The following is a 17,952-nucleotide window of genomic DNA, read 5'->3' on the forward strand; positions in this document are numbered from 1 at the left end:
TCGGATTAACATAAATGAAAACTATGATTTTATTTATTTATGTAACGCAATAATAGTCAGTTTATATATATATATATTACTTTTCGACCATAAATTACACAATTGATATTGGGATTGTAACTTAAAAGCAAGTGACTAGAAACTGATACAAGTATAACTTAAGATGCGGTTGCTTTGTCTTTAGATCTTTTAATCCAGCTATAACCCATATTTAACATTATTGAGTAGGTGTTAGTGAATAAGGTACTGGTGCAGATAAAAAAGCGAATGCATGACATTCGATCCCTTTTGACCCTGGAGAGCATCACTACAGGATAAAAATCATATGTATATATATATGATACGGTGGCGTTATGAGGAGAGAAATATTCTAAATAAAAGTTCAACTGAGGTCGCATGTCGTAAATCATAAAGTATCGTGACTAAATAGACATTTACGCCTATGTGAAGCCCAGAAACGTAGTAGTAAGTGCAGTAATGGTAAAATACCGTTGGTGAGATAATGGCAAATATTTTGACATACAAGCTGTTTGCAAGAAACGATAAATCTGAGTTGAAATTTGTATCAGGTATGCACATTTTTTTTACATCCATCATAAATTTACCAATTTACCTGATGTAAAAAAAATAGTGTAAAAATAAAAAACAGAAAACTATTGGAAACTGTATCCTCGCAATTTTATTTAGACTATTCTACATTTATTAGAAAAATTATAGTAAGTTCCTATTTAACCTTCGAAAGTTACCCCTAAAATCAACCCTTAGGAATATTTATTTATTATATTAAACCTGATATTTACAATATTCTATAAAAATTAATTAAATTTTATTCTATACATTTTTATGAAAAATAATTACTTTAAATAAAACATTGAGAATTTTATGGTTAATAATTCACCTTGTGTATATATAAATACTAGAGTATGACTGATTTATCGTTTACCACTAGATATATCTAAAATAATAGTAATTTTGAGGATTTTTTTCAATATAATATAGCACTTCTTATTTCTAAATTTAGAACTGAAATTATTTTTTATGTCCATCCATTACACCTTACAAGGTAACCAACTTAACTTTTTTAAATGGCAATATTCATATTTTACACTTTAAAATTGATATAGTACTACATGAACAAAAATAAATCCTCAAAATCATTAATATAGAAGAAATCAAGTGGTCAAATTAATTACATCATATAGCTAAATATTAGTATCAATCATATTTCTCATTTTATATTGATAAATAAATAAAAATATTTTTTCTGTGAGAATGATTCTTGATCCATATTATGAGCAAATATTTCATATTTTATGAATTCATTGTTATAAATCCTTATTTTTGTTAAATATTTAGTGAAGATCACATTAGTGCAAACTTGTTCAATTATGATTACAAATTAATTCAATTACTCATAGATGGTACATCAATATCATCAGTTACTATAGAAAAAGACTCAACGAACTGACATAATTTGGACAGTTTAAATAGTAGAAGCTTTACGCTTCAATAGAAATTTAAAATAATTAACTTAACTCGTCAAAATGTGTTTGACAAATTATTTCAAAATTAATGCAATATGTCATTAAAAACAATTCCAATTAAAAATAGTAAAATTGTAATAATACATTTTTTTCATTTCATATGAGACAAACTATATCAAAAGCAGTTTTGAATAATTTATAAAAAATCATTGAAGTTTTTAATATATAAAAATAATAATAATATACTTAGTAAAGCTAAAAATACTTATCATAACATGACGCTTTATTTTTACTGAATATCTTCAAAATTATTCTCTTTTGTTTGAATTACCAACAGCAAAAGACTTTTTGACATATGTTTTCATTTTTAGCAAACAATCATGTGAGTTTTATAAAACAGTTAAAAACTCAGAAAATTCATTTTTAGTTTCCTTAGAAATATTGCCTTTTCCATAATACATTGATCAAAATAAATAAACTCAATTCAATAAGTCCCGCACTACGTTTCATTTTGGACACAATTCTCTTATTTTTATCTTTTTATTTTTAAAACTCTCTCCTTATGTACTCTACTGAGTCTTATCTTTGTAATTCAGATCGTAGAGCAAGAAGTTGTCAAATCCTCTGAGTCAAACCCTCACTATTTGTTAAAAATGTCAATTGTTGTTAGGTCTGTTTTCATTTCGATAAATTTTAGCCATAAAAGTTTATTTATTTAAATTTTTCACTAAAATTTGCTATTCCGTAATAACATTTCACTTTTTATTAATTTCGGGCGACACAATGCAATGTAGTATTTATTTTTACCGTAAATAATTTTAAAACAACTTTAATGATTATTACTATACTTTCCGGTAAAGCTCTGATTTTGCTACTTTTTATTTATTTACTTTTTTGGTTAACAGTATACACTTTTGTATTACTGTTTTTCCATGCATGTAGAACAAGGCCATTTTGACACAGTAGGAGGGACAGCCATAAATTAACGAGGATTTTGCTGGTCTCGCTCTCATTCAATTTTCTAAAACACAACGCCCCCGTTGTGTCTCCTTTGTTTTATTATTATTTTAGTTTTTTTTTTTTTTTATTCGCGTTATTATATCCGGTGACATTTTTCTGCATGAAATATTAACACTTTTCCTATCTGCAACAATCCAATTTGCGCTTTAAAGTAGATGAAAACTATATGATCTATTTAAGTACTTAAATAAATAAGTCAATGACTATTTAATAATTTTCTATATATAAGGAATTATAAGGGTATATTTGATTGTATTCATAAGGGATTGTTTATTTAAAATCGTTTAATCATTTAACACAATTTCATCATGAGCCGATAACCATTGTTAAAACGGCCTTTTCGCAAAATAATAGTAAAAATTAATATGGACATAATCTCGATTTTAATCCGAAAGTACATCTTAACTCACGATTACAACAATCTACGTATAAAATAAATCATCAGACTACCAGTGTGAAGGCGAGAGGAGATTTTTCGCTTATGGTTCGACAAAATCTTTGAATCGAGAAAATAAGCTAAAAAGAGGAACAATGAGAAAACAGATTTTTCGTTTTAAAACGTTTTCAGTAGTTGAAAGTGTAAGCCCTCTGGGGAATATACTTGCCAAGACCTCATTTATATTTGGATGGAAGATGTTAAACCAAAAAGAAACGCTAATGCGCCATTTGGCATTCTTATAGTGAAGTCTGGAGATTTTTCGCTGTTACTAAGTGGAAACTATTCATTCTCGCAAAACGTAAAAGTGTTATACTCAGCGCATGTGTTTCAAATGTGCTTAACAACATACATTATTTACAAGAAAATATGATCTACGCGTCGTGTGCATATCATATGAATCCTTAATGATTTCCTTTTCACGTTTTCTAACTTACAGACTTTAAAATGTAATTCAAACAATAACTCGTATCGTAAAACAATTTTGATTTTTTTTTTCATTTATGAGTTTAATTGTAGTCTTGTAAAATATTTAAAGGCTATTTTCATAGCGTTTTACTTTTGTCTTATAACTTACGGTACAAATTATTACTAGTCGAGTGTTCATACAATTAAAATTTCTTAGAAAAATTAGTAGGCAAATTTAATGATAACATTAAAAATACAAAAGTTTTTGTAATTAATAACAACTATTGTTATTATTATGAGGAGTATTTTTAAGATAAAATTATTTTATTAAGTGCCGCCAATTAACTATTTTATTCATATCAATGAAGTCAATTTCAAGTACTTTTTTTAAATGTTAATAAAACATCAAGCATAAAAAACTTTTTTCTGTAATATAATTACGATAAAACTATGATTAAATGGTAGTTAAAAGTATGAAACAATAATGAATAGATAAAAAGTATACTCATAGTAGGAAATTGAGTTTGCATTTAACTATACAGTATAGTTTTATATAGAGTTTTGCAGCTTAATTAAATTATATTATCTTTTCATACATCGTATTTATAGAAAAAAGTAGAACATTTTTAAGCTTTTGTATTTCATAATTAAATATTATCTTTTTATATATTTTTTAGATTTAATAATGAAAAAAAAAATTGTAATATATAATGGAAAACTATAAGCTGATTATAAATTTATACATCTAGTGTGACACGATATTTTTCATTTATCTATTTATTATATATATATATATATATGAGATCTCTCAAGGTGTCAAATATTACACAAATAATGTGCTCAGTTGGTAAAAAAAAAATGAATTATATACCAGTATCGATGTTTCCAATAGGATTACAAATTCTATCAACTTATGAAGTAACTTACATGTATTTATTATGTTCATCAATTTTATTTTATTTGCTATACTTACAAAAATATGTGAGGTGTAATTTGGAGTTAACTTAAGTGCTCAATACCAAAAAATATACTTAAAAAATACAACATAACATGCATCATTTTATCATTCAAAATATATAGAGTGCACTATAACCTATAATCATACATTACATTGAATTTTGACATATCAACGCAATATTTACATAATGAATCAAATATTCTTACTAATTTTGACGAAAAACGATTAATAAAAAACTCTTCATATTTTATGTTGCTCGGAAAAAGTTTCAATTCATACAAATAGATATATCAACGATTAAATTTTTATTAAATACATTCCTATAGATGAAATAGTTTTGATTACTACTGCAAAAATCTTTATTTTTATTTGCATAAAATAACATTTTTTAGATTTCTATATTTTAAAACTTTAACTGTCTGTTTATGTGATTTGAATACGTCTGAAACAAGCATAAATATTCTACAAAGTGGCGATTATTGAGCAGAGCTTTAAAATACAATAAACACTTTTCTTTTCTTTTTTTAGCCTTACAATCGTTTTTCTCGAGATGTTCAAATAAACAACTTAGTTTACCTGCTATTTTCTGTTAGCGCATTTTAATGGATCGATACAGTGTGTTATGGCTTCGTGCCAAACGTTTTTTCCAAGTAATTTCATAAAATACGACACGCGAATTAGAGATTTTTTTCATAACTTAGACTACCAACCTCTTTTACTTCTTATATTAAACTACATTGATAAAAAAACTACAACATAAGATAAAAAAAAGTATGTATAATATATTTAGAACCACTTTTTATGAGAGCTAAATGTGATTTGAAAAGTAATACGAATTCGAACAAAATGAACCTTTGACACGCAAGAATAATTATTTGTACATTATTTTAAATTTCAACTTGAATGAATTGAAAGATGATTATAATATTTAATTATTAATATGCTTAATTTTTAATAAATCAAATACTAATATCAAGTAGACTGTTTTAATTTGTATCATTATTAAAATAATTAATTATTTCAATTGTAATCAATTATTTAGTTAGAATATTTATACCAAATATATCCGATATTCTTTAAATCAAATAATCATAATAAGTAGTTCAGATTTTTATTTAATTAATGCTGCAACAATGTTTTACAAATAAAATGTATACATTTACAAGTCATAAAACGTTGTTTCGCAAGACTAATTCAATATCTTAAGATAATTTCTCTGAATAATTTTAAGGATATGCATAACCTTAGGCATACAGAAATACGGAATCGTATTATAATTATTAAATAATCTGAAGTTTACATGAAATCTATGTACACAAACACATACATAATATTTAGTGCATGTATGTATCACGAGATATTAATTTGGTGGATAAAGTTCATTGCATATGTTGGTATACAGACGAATACAGCGGCTTCAAAGTAATTCATAAACTTTCTAAGCCTATTTTATATGCTAACGAATTCATTATGTTAATGAAGTTAACCAAGTACAGTCTCTTTTTAAATTGCTATTTTCGAATATGCGAAATGGCCCAGACAGATATTCAATCGTATTGCTTGAGTATGACAAGTTAAAAGTTTTGGCGCAACTTATTTTATGTATTCCCATGATAGTAAATTTCAATTGGCTCCTAATAAATTAGCACGCATGAAGTAGGAATATATGACATTAACCACTAACAATTGTAAACAAACGAGGACAAGAAATAACTTTCGATATAGATGTCTGAATGTTATTGCACATTATTGGTAGTGTTCTGTCAATGCTAACAAACAATTTACACATAACATAGAGCTTGGAACGATTTAATTAATACCCATGTCCGCCCATAATATATCTACAATTCACACACTGACTGAGTCTATACAGTGGGAAAAGGCATAATAAAATATCTTTAAAAGGTATCTAAGGAATGAAATGCGTCTATAATAAAATCAACAGTTCATTAGTCCAAGAGACATAATGAAGTAGTGGTGAGGTGACCAATAGCTTAATCACGCTACCAGCTTCTGGTTATTCCAGATTGATAGTAAATACAAATTTGATAACATTTTAAAATATCTAGTATACGTTTAATTTTCAGTTTATTTCTAAAATGTCCAACACATACTACAGTAGAACTCCAATTATCCGAATTAATGGGGACCGGGACCCATTCACTGACTAATCAAAATAAACAATGACAGGTGACTGCAATGCGCCGGAACTGGATTGGGAACTCTTACCACGTGTTGTGCCTACACTGACGCCGCGGACTTAGGACAAATTTTTTTCTGATTTTTTCTGAAAGTGATTCGGATAATCGGCGATTCGGATGATCGGAGTTCGGATAATTGGAGTTCTACTGTATTACAAAGAAAAAACTCAGCACAGTTGGGTCCTTCCATAGTTGGGGCAAGTATAGATGATATCTGATATTGTCTAAAACATCTATCAAAAAAACGATGAAAATCTGTAGTGTGTGTTTCAAATTTTAAAAGAAATTATTGAAATATTCCAAAAGAAACATCAAATCCTTTTTTTATAAATTATATCCAGAATACAAGTTTTATGATTTATAGGGAAGAGGGGTAAGATGACTAATTCAGTTTTTCCAATATCAAACACATATAGCAGCACATGCTAGTTAGTATAAAAGCCTTTTACGGTATACATTGTTACTCACTAGTATTAATACACGTACATGTACGTTAATTATATTTATTAGATGACAAAAATAATAATTTTAGGAAGACTCATATTTCGTCCCTTAGAAACGGTTAAAAAAATGTTTAGCATTAGGCTAAATATTGAAATAGTTCTTTTGCAAATTTCAGATTTTAAAACCATTCATAAAGTCACACAAAATGGTAGAAACTTAACCTCACCAACGTACCCTATTTATAATATACAAATAAATTCTTATAGTAATTTACTATGAAATTGATATTCAATAATTTATTATTGTAATTTTCACGAAAAAAATATAAAAATTATAAAGAAGTTGTATATTTCTCTTTATTTTTATCGCAAACGCGTATCAAAATTATTAATATAAATTTATCAAAAAAAAAAAAGAATCTTAACTTCCTTTATTTGATTATTATGGCATTTGTTAGTTAAATATAATTTCAGTTATTAATTAGAAATTGTAATTAATCAAAAGCTATTGTTGAAAAAATTGGACTATTTTAAAGTATTGATCATTAAAATTGGATTAGTGAGCGCTAAGAATTTTCATAGAATGATATAAAAGAACATATATGCATCAAAGCTAAAAAATCAATAATTTTTTATGCAACATATTCATCATTTAAAAAAGTAAAATAAGTTAATTGAAAAATTCTTATCAATCATACAAAATAACTATGATATATATAAAATATTTTTTTGTCTATTTTTACTAATTTAAAATCAACATATATCTAAAAAAATAAACGATTATGTAGTAATCGTAAATATAGTAATAAAATATATATTAAGTAATTATTTCAACTATACAAATAATAAAAGCAAATAAACTTTCAATCAAATCGAATTATATTAATAAAGTATTCACAATTTTATTATTCAAAGGTACTATAAGCATTATTGGTCATAAGAAGTTGTAATTTTTAAGTCATAAATATCTATTGTAAATTAATTAATATAAATATTAATAATAACATTATTATTAATAATTACTAATTCATTAAAACTTTAAATATCGAAAATAATCACGTAATATTTCAAGAGTATTCGTAAAATATATTTCTGTTTCTTTCTGTAGGATAATGAGGGAAATTGAACACCTGAAACGAGAGAATCCTAGTGATCCAATAAAAATACGAAATCGATTAAAAAAAAATCAATTCTGTAATGTAGATATCAATAGGTCTGATACAGATTCAGTAAATTCATATCATATTTTAAATTTCCAAACTACTACTTATTTTAATTAATATTTATATGCAAGATTAGAATAAATATTAAACCTCAAGGTATTAAAAAATAAATGTTTCAAGCTGATAACAAAAGTATTTGTATATATTTCTCTATATTATTTTTTAGCAATATGTAATGCCGGCAGACTAATTAATAATTAAGTAAAAATAAAAATACTGTAATATTTTTTTCTGACAGCAAAAACAATGCTGGTTTTAGCATAATACATTTATAGAATAATTGAATCAAATGTTTAGTTTATAATTTCCATAGTTATTTTAATAACATCACAAATCTTGTCTGTCAGCTTATGTTTCAAAAGTTTTCCCATTCCCTCTTTCCATATTCTCTTATGATATCAAAACTTTCCTCTATGGTATATAAAGTAAGGCGTAATCTAATATGGTCATTTCCACAATAATGCAATGTATGTTAAAGCTTTTAAAATAATTATGTTGCAAAACAAAAATGTTATATTTTAATTTATTAGCACATTTTATGATATAACAAAAAGATAAATTTTAGCATTTATAGTTTACAAATATTAACAGATTAATAATTATTATGATGGTATAAGATCAAGTTTTAAATTTATAATAAATTTATACATATACTTTAATTTGATATTTTGTTAATATTTTTCTTTCCGTATCGATAAATTTTTAACAAAAAAAAAATGGTTATTAATATTTATTATATATTAGTAATATAAAAGTTTAAAATTCAATTATTTTCAATTTCAATACACAAATAAAATTGTTTTTCAAAACTAGTAAAATATATACCAGAAAGTAACATTTTTATGAAAATATATGATTAAATGAAAATCATAGTTGAGTAGATATATAGGTTAATCCACTTCAACAACTCATTAGAGTTAAGCATAACTTGAAAAAACTCATATTTAACAACTACTTAAAAGTGGAATTTACAATTTATCGTCAAAATTCAATCTGCTTTTAAAATCTTTCATTTAATCCTACAAAACATCAAAGTCCCGCTTGTATAACTCTAGTCCATAACAAGGCAAAATTTTTCAATTAGAACAAGTAGATTTATAAATCGGGAAAGTAAACTAAATACATTAATGATTCAACACTTAATAGCATTAACTTTCTTTGTAATCAACATTACTACGACAAAATATCATTACCATGCCAGAGTTTGATTTATCATGCCTTAAGAATATTCATTAAAATAAACTTGATTAAAAATGCTAGAAGTGGTCATTTCGAAAGATTAATTGAACTGTGTTATTATCTGTTCGTCAAGTTGCAGATGTTAAGATTAATTAGTTTATTTTTGTCGGAGATATCANTAAACTTGATTAAAAATGCAATAAGTGGTCATTTCTAAAGATTAATTGAACTGTGTTATTATCTGTTCGTCAAGTTGCAGATGTTAAGATTAATTAGTTTATTTTTGTCGGAGATATCATTTAAAAAATCTTTATTAAATTGGGTAAATTTCAGCTAAATAAAATTATACTATAAAGAAGAAAAACGCGAAATCTTATTTGAAATAATATAATATCGATCAATTTTGTTTTAGTAATAAAGCAACTGTATAAGTGTATCAGAATCCTAAACAATGTGTTAGTGCATTTAGGAAGTCCATGTAAATTATTAGAGGATGTAAGTGAAAAACACATTTAATATGAATTCCTTTGAAAATGTATAAAATACTTACATTTCGATACTACTATATTTCACATCATATCTCACGTCTTCATTAATGTATTAGCAATCTCGCTTCAAAGTTTTCTTGCCAAGAAAGACAATATTCATCTTATAAATACCGCAATAAAGAGTTCCTCATATTTCTCCACTAATATTCAATACAAAATATTCTCTTCTAGTTATATTTTATTAAATTAACTAATATGTTGATTAAAACATTTTTTGATTATGTTATGTTTCACAACGAGTTCAATGTTTTTCATTTTCAAAAACTTGACAAGAAAATGTTTAAGTAGAGTATTCAACAGATACGTCTGCAATAATATATTATATCTTTAACTACAAAAATTCTTCTATTTCATTTTTAAATCAATAAAAATCAAGAAAAGATAATCCTTTAATTTTTAGGAGAAATTTTAATTTTTCATATAAAGTGATATCTTAGTAAATTAATTTTTAATCTATAAAAATAATTATGAAACATTTAAATAAATAATAATAACATATAAATATAAACGATTAAATTTTTTTTTCAAACCTGCAAACAAACGTTTATGCTAAATCACGTTTAAATATTTATTTTAATTTTTAATATTATTTTGCATATATATATATATACATATATGTCTGAGAACGTTATCAAAAAAAAGAAGAGCTATTATTGGTAAGTTAAAAATTGTATTTTTCAACATATAATTAACAACAATATAGTTTCTATCTTGCAAAGTGATCGAGTGATAATTTTATTTATTACTAAAACTTCAAAATGAAAAAAATCGTTCAATAACTAGATAATTATAAATCTTATAGAATAATAATATAGAAATATCAAATTTTTTTAAAAACCAAGAAAATTTTTTAATTACCTAAGGTTTCTTTGGTGTTCGATGTTGTTAATAAACTTAATGTTTTTGATTTGAAAAAATTCAATCGATAATTTGAAATGATTAATATAAATATTTATATTTTAGTGATTAAAATCACTATAAAAAATAACGCTTTAATGCGAATTTGTTAAATATCACCATATTTTGAATATTTGTAATGTTACAATTTCAGTTTTAAAATTTCAGAAAAAGTTTTTGGAAATTAAATTTAATAGTAGAGCATAATTTTAACATATTTTTTTTAAATTAAAGGGTATTTTCAATTATTTGACAAAAATAGGTTCAATTAAACTAAAATCGAGTTTTTGAGTTATTATTTTATAAATTAGTTCAGTAAGTACTAACAAATTTTATGGACAGTCAAAAAAAACACACCACCACAAAACCAATATATTCTCAGCTTCGCCTTAAGGCTAAAAAACAGGTTTCATTTAATATTAAACTTTTTTTTTTAAGTTGGTTTCATTATAATAAAACTTAATTATTAAAAAGTTATGCAATGATACTAAAAATTGAAAAAATTATTTTGCTTCACTATTTTTTTGCTTTCTATTTGCTACCAAATATTGTTTTATACTAAAAATATTTATCGACTATGATAAGTAGAAAATCTATACTATGAGTAAAAACAGTAATGGTATTTCTCTTGTTTGATTTAAGTGCCATTATTTTCAGTGGTCAACCACACGCGTGGCTACTGTTACATTAATATATAAATTCGGTATTTCCTTTAAAGGGTCTGAAGGTAGTTTTGAGTACCCTTTTAATGCGTAAAGCTCCATAAATCCGATCACAATTAACGGTATGGACATCGCGTGTGCTTAAGGTTTACTATACACTCTTAGGGCTCTTTTGTCCAGAGGAAACAGTAGCGACGTTCATTAGATATTCTATACTAGTCTCTACATCTTGAGGTGATTGAATTGATTGTTGAAATAATGCCTTTTGGACGACCTCTGATGTGTCTGATCCACTTATGAATAGATTTTGAAAACTTAATACATACAAGTAAAGTTACGTTACAGTTATAAAGTGTTATTGGTTCCAGAAGAACGGTTAAAAGTTAAAGTAGGTAAACTAATTGAAAGTATAACGATGTTTTAGTTAAATACTAATAACTATAAAGATATTAGGTTATAATGTTAATAAATTTAATAAAAATAAAATTTAGTCAAATAAATATGCTTACAAATAGCATAATTTAATGAAAATTTAGTACAATAATTTTAAATTTTATTTTTATTTGATGCTACGCACGAATGGAATGAATTAGTTTTCATTGGTGTTAAACTTATTTTTTATCAAAATAGAAATGGAAATGACTAATTTTCTAGAACTAGAAGAAAAGTTTAACGATGAGCAGGTCTAAAATTTAATAGATCAAAATATTCTATAATCGCAATTGATAGGATAAAAAGTTACCTACCATGTTTAACTTCTACTTGATTTTTATCAAATAAATGTTGTTCGAAAAAGGAAATCAAATGAAAAGTGTATATGACTAAATCCACGATTGTCAAACTTGTTAAAATATCACGATATCAAGAATGAAACAAATGTGTATTTAATGAAAATACTTATATTCCCTACAATAACATACGATTCCGAATCATGGTCCCTAAAAACATCGAGTAAACGAAGAATAAAAACATTTGAAATAACTGCATATAGAAAAATTCTACAAATTCCTTAGACCAATTACAGAATTAATGTATGTTTAATACAAAAGTTTAAAATATAAGTCCATAAATGCCTTTTGATCAAAATTCAGAGCTAAATACTCAAATTTTTTAGTCACATTATAAAATGAGATGGTATGGAAAAGGAATTATAGAAATATAAGTATAAAAAAAGAAAAGCAGAGGCAAGCATCCTTTTCTTTATTTAGAACAGATACAAATACTCACACAAATGTTAATGTCAGAGAGCATCCGAAATACAGAGAATAAGTTATCCAATCAGTATAATATTCTTGTATGAAAGTGACGATGTTCAAAATAGGACAGTAATAAAGAAAAATAAGAAGAAGAATACTACGAGAAAAAATGTAACTAATCTTTTAATAAATTTAATTTGTTGAAGATTTTTTTATTTTTATATCATTAGTGTATTTGTTTCTAAATATGAATTCAGTAAATTAATCAAAATATTTATATTAGTGTACTTTGCTAATACTAGTAAACTATACTTAAAAATTCGTTAATTACCAACGAAATACAAACGAGAATTTCATCAAAGAATAAAAAGTAATTAAAATTTATTGCATGTACAATTAAAAAAAAAAAATCAGTATAGTCGGAACGGGAGTGTTGACTACCAGTAAGTATTGAAATTTCACAGTGATTAAAAACACTATTATATTTTTATGGTAATAATTTTAATCACTGTCAAATAAACTCGCGTTTTAAAACATACATTTCAGTCCTTTAATAAAGTTCTAAGTTCTTTAAAAAATAAATAAATTATTTTAATATTAATTTTATTTAGTTTAAAATTAATATTTAATCATTTAGTATCGTAGTTAATACAGTCAAATCATAAAAAAAATAGATTATTTTCATCTTTGGTAGTTGATTATAATTTCAATTATGGAATTGATATTGTAATTTATCATAAGCCAGTTATAGTTATAGTGCAATTTTTTTTTTAAACAGCACCCTTATTTTTATTATACATATTTTTATGAAAATCTATAAAAATCCTCCCTGAAAATATTTTAACACTTAAATCTTATTAATTTTTTTTTTTTTTTTTAAGTATATTAAAACATATCTAGGTATTTATTTTTAAATGACTGCACTGTTTGACTTAATAATTAATAATTGAAACAAATTGAAGCAGAAAATTATAACACGAAAAAATTTATTTTTTACATAAAAGTAACATATTTAGTTTAACTTCAAAAGCTGTTTATACATAGCACACAAGTTGTCATCACACATTTTTTTATCAAGTAATTATACAAACTATTATTTAATATATATTTAAGGATACAGGATTTTCGAAACATTTTCAAAAGTCAAGTTGAAAAAGTTCTATTTTTTATAAGTATATTTAAGGTTTTGTGCCCCTCCCCCCTTTATATGGAAAATGTCAGATTTTTAAAAAAGTAATGAAAGTTCTTTAAAAAAATATATTTAAAAATGTCGATATTTACCAATTTTAAAAGTCTTTTCATTTACGAATTTTAAATCCTTTCCATTAGGCATATAAAAGTAAATTTTCTAAAAAAAAATTACCTAATGAAACGAATAAAAATATCAATTCAGTGAGAGCTGAGAAAAGTTGGTGAAGACGCAAAACATTAAAATAATAGTAAAATTAATGATTTTTATTACAAAACTTTTAAAATCACAAATAATTGAAAATAAATTATTTAAAAACGGTTTAAAAAATATTGTTAAGCTTATTTTCCACGTATTGTGATTCGTCAAATTGAATTTAAATAAAGTAATAAGACACCTTTCACAGATATTGTGAATTCTTTATCTAACACCATCTACTTACTCCAATGATTTTCACGTATATAGAGATTTGTGTATTCCCGGTACCAAAAAGGGTAAAATTGAATTTTATCACGAAATCAGTTACCTGACCTTTTAGCACCATTAATACTAGGTAGATGGATAAAATAAAATAAAACTTTGAATAGCGCTTAAAATATACGAATACGAGCATAAAAGAAATCCTTACCCCTAAAAAAGTATAGGTATATATTACTTCTATGAACTAGTAAAATTTACTGAAACGTAAAAAATTAGAAATACCTTATTATAACACAGTACAGTACTACTATACAGGGTGTTCAGTAAGTCAGGAAACGGGTATCTATTGTTCTCATTGTTACAAACAATGAGAACAATAGNCAAAAAAGTATAGGTATATATTACTTCTATGAACTAGTAAAACATACTGGAACGTAAAAAATTAGAAATACCTTATTATAACACAATACAGTACTACTATATATCAATTCTATACATTTTTTTCACTTCAACGAAATTTAAACACTTGGGATGTCGATTTTATTAAAATTATTTCCATTTAAATGTTTTAAAAATAATTTTAAATAAAAGTAAGTTCATATTTTATTTTAAATGCAGTCATTTATTTTTCCAGGTACATTACTGAAGTATTAACTTACAAATCTTCAGGGTAGTATTGTTATACTTTAAGAAACATAACATGGGTATATTGAAAATAATAACATATGATCTTTAATTGTATATTAATACTTAATTAAAAATATTTGAAAAACATGAACAGTCTAATTGATTAAAAAATTAACACAAATGTGCTAAGAATATACATATTCTAATGAATAAGATTTGTAAGATTAAAAAGATTCTATTATGAGTAGTAATTAACGAAAAAATATGTATAATGTAGCATTTTTCAACTGATGTTGCGTTTGTGTTGATAATTAAAACGATTTTAGTTTAGATAATTATTGTTGATTTTAATAAAATGGTAGCCGTAGGTACGCACATTTCAAATAAATAACAATATTAATATTATTATTTGTTTGAAATGTATAAATGTATCAAAAAATTGTATTTAAAAAAAACCAAATAACTTAATTGAGATGTAATACACGGATTGTCGAAAGGAGAACAAAGAGGGAGGAGACACTTAAAAGTTAAATCTTATAGTAAGAGTAGTATAGGAGGGGCAAACAAGAATGCCGACAAACTGGTTTTCTTCGACTCCCGCCGGTGGTCGTTGCTGCCGCCACTGCTGATATCCCACTTGTTCAGCCACCACTACTTAACAGTCAAATGTATAGGCAAATCCAATTAGAAACAAAGTTCCATTGTTGTGTGAGGTCGGTAAATTATTACTCATACGATATTCGACGGCAACGCTATTTGTGTGAACAGCATCTATGATTACTTTGATGTCTTCATCATCTCGTTTCACACATGATGACGCACCAAACCACCTCTTTCATGTTATGTAGAATATACCAACTCTCATAGTGCTACTATTCACTTTTAGCACTACTATACATAAAGCACTTACCAATTCGTCCGTACTTGATATATCCGAATTGAATCGTACAAAACCCACGAACTAACAAACTTTTTATTGTTTCTATCCAAAGTTTTATCGAGTACTAGTTTCCCCATAAATTAATAATATAAATTAAAAACATTTAGTTTTTTTAGAAATCATATGTAAAATCCCGTTTAACTTATCAACCAGTTAAAACTTAGTATAGTATTCGACTTGCACTCTTAAATTATTACAATATCAACAACTCATAATTATCGTTGTTTCTTGAATGATTTCAATTTTGTAAACTTTTAATTTACAATTTTTAAATATTATACAAAACTTAAATTAAAAATTAGCAAACTGAAGTATTGATAATTTATGTAATATTAATATTCATTGTAAATAATGATTCTAATTTAAACCAAATTATGTTTCATGAATACAAAATATTTTTAGTGTAGTATATTATTTAAACAATCAGTCCAACAAACAAGTTATCGCTCTACGTTAATCTTCTTTAAACTTTATACTAGCTTAATTTGTAATTATCTACTAAAAATATTTATAAAAAAATGATGGAATAAACTAAATTACCAAAAATCAAAAGTAGGAACATTTATAATAAAAATCTTACTCGTATAAATTTTAACATATGTATTCATACGTACATGTATGTATAATATTAAATCTTTTAATTGATAATTTTAGTGGAACATCTATATCATTGTTCTTAGTTTTTAAATTTCTAAAACAATATAAATTTAATTTAAGAACATGAAAAAAAAAATAAGGTTCAGATAAAAAATTTTATAAATAAAAATCCTTCCATTATGTTTTTAAGTTATATTGAATTAACTTTTTTTTCAATTGTAAATGTTATACACAAATTTAAAAATATAAGTAATAAATTAAGAAAATACACTTTTATGGATATACTTAAATATAACTATAAATTTACTTAAAGGATAATAATGATTGATTTTCTTTTGAATTATGAAGAATATTATTTAATAAAATTCAAGTCATTTTATTATTACAGTACTTTAATAAGTGAATATTTAAGAATTTATATCAAAGAACATAATATGTCAAATAACTTATTGTATAATAACACATTAATATTACACACCGGTTTATTCAAATTATTTTTATTTGTAATATTGATATACATAATATTTATAATGACATGCTTCATAAAATGTTGTACTTATTCTCATTAGTGGTTAAGTGCGCTAAAATTAGATATAGCAATGCTCTTATTGAATACACAACAGAAAGAACCTTTTCTTGGAATACTATTCCAAATAAAATTAGTGGCGTGAAATCCTAAAATGAATTTAGGATATGTTCTTTACAAATAATTGCAATGATAATTTCTAACTCTTTATTAAAAATTTAAAACAAAGAAAATTATAACGTATTTATTTTATTTTGTAAATAACACTGCCATTTTTTTCGGTTTTAAAATAGATTTTAATAAATTTTAGAATAATTATACACGCTTGGTGTGTGATAACCCTTATGATTAACTTTTTGAAAATAGTTATGTTTAAAAAAGATTTGAATGATCAAAGTAGCGAAAATGGAATGGCTATAATTGATATTCCATTACTAAACTACATTTGTTCATTTATTTTTAAACAAAAAAAAAACGAAAACAAACAAATGAACAATATAATTTACCTTTACACTGTGTAGTTTGGTTGTTGATCTTAGGAGTTTCTTTTAATATCCTTTGTGTTCGTAACAGTACACAGAAAACTATGTTTAAAAGAAACACAAAGAAATTGTAAAACCACAAAAGGTTAAGAAGAAAACAAAAAGTACAACACGATTTAAATGATTCGACAATACGCGAACAAGACGAACCGTATGTACTCTGCGGCAGAGTGCGGCAACTAACTGTCGAGAACGACCGTCTAGTGCACGCGGTGGTAGCGGGCAAGCTAAAGACACTCACAACTCCTCAGTGATGTTGGTGTATGTTGGCCAGGCAACCACGAACGCTGTGCACAGACAAAACCAGCCCGGCGCAATGAAAAAATCATGTAGGCTGCATATTATAAATTATTACCTTTTTTCATTATTGTCTTGTTTTAAATACTTTTAAAATACTTGGCATCCTGGTGCATAACATGTCATTGAGAGCAACGCAAAATTAATTTAACGATATAT

At 25.0% G+C, this 17,952-nt stretch overlaps 1 protein-coding gene across 4 annotated transcripts in view; it reads right to left on the reverse strand.

Moving 5' to 3' along the window:
- The window catches only part of LOC126896012 (semaphorin-2A), a 205,632-nt gene extending 187,914 nt beyond the window's left edge, over positions 1–17,718 (reverse strand). For all 4 annotated transcript variants that reach the window (XM_050668419.1, XM_050668415.1, XM_050668416.1 and 1 more), the window contains exon 1: positions 17,461–17,718. The gene's annotated coding sequence lies outside the window, so the exon portion shown is untranslated. The remainder of the gene's footprint in view (positions 1–17,460) is intronic.
- Positions 17,719–17,952: the final 234 nt, after the last annotated feature.

The sequence above is a fragment of the Daktulosphaira vitifoliae genome, unplaced genomic scaffold (genome assembly GCF_025091365.1).
Source record: "Daktulosphaira vitifoliae isolate Bord-2020 unplaced genomic scaffold, ASM2509136v1 Scaffold_1, whole genome shotgun sequence".
NCBI lineage: Eukaryota > Metazoa > Arthropoda > Insecta > Hemiptera > Phylloxeridae > Daktulosphaira > Daktulosphaira vitifoliae.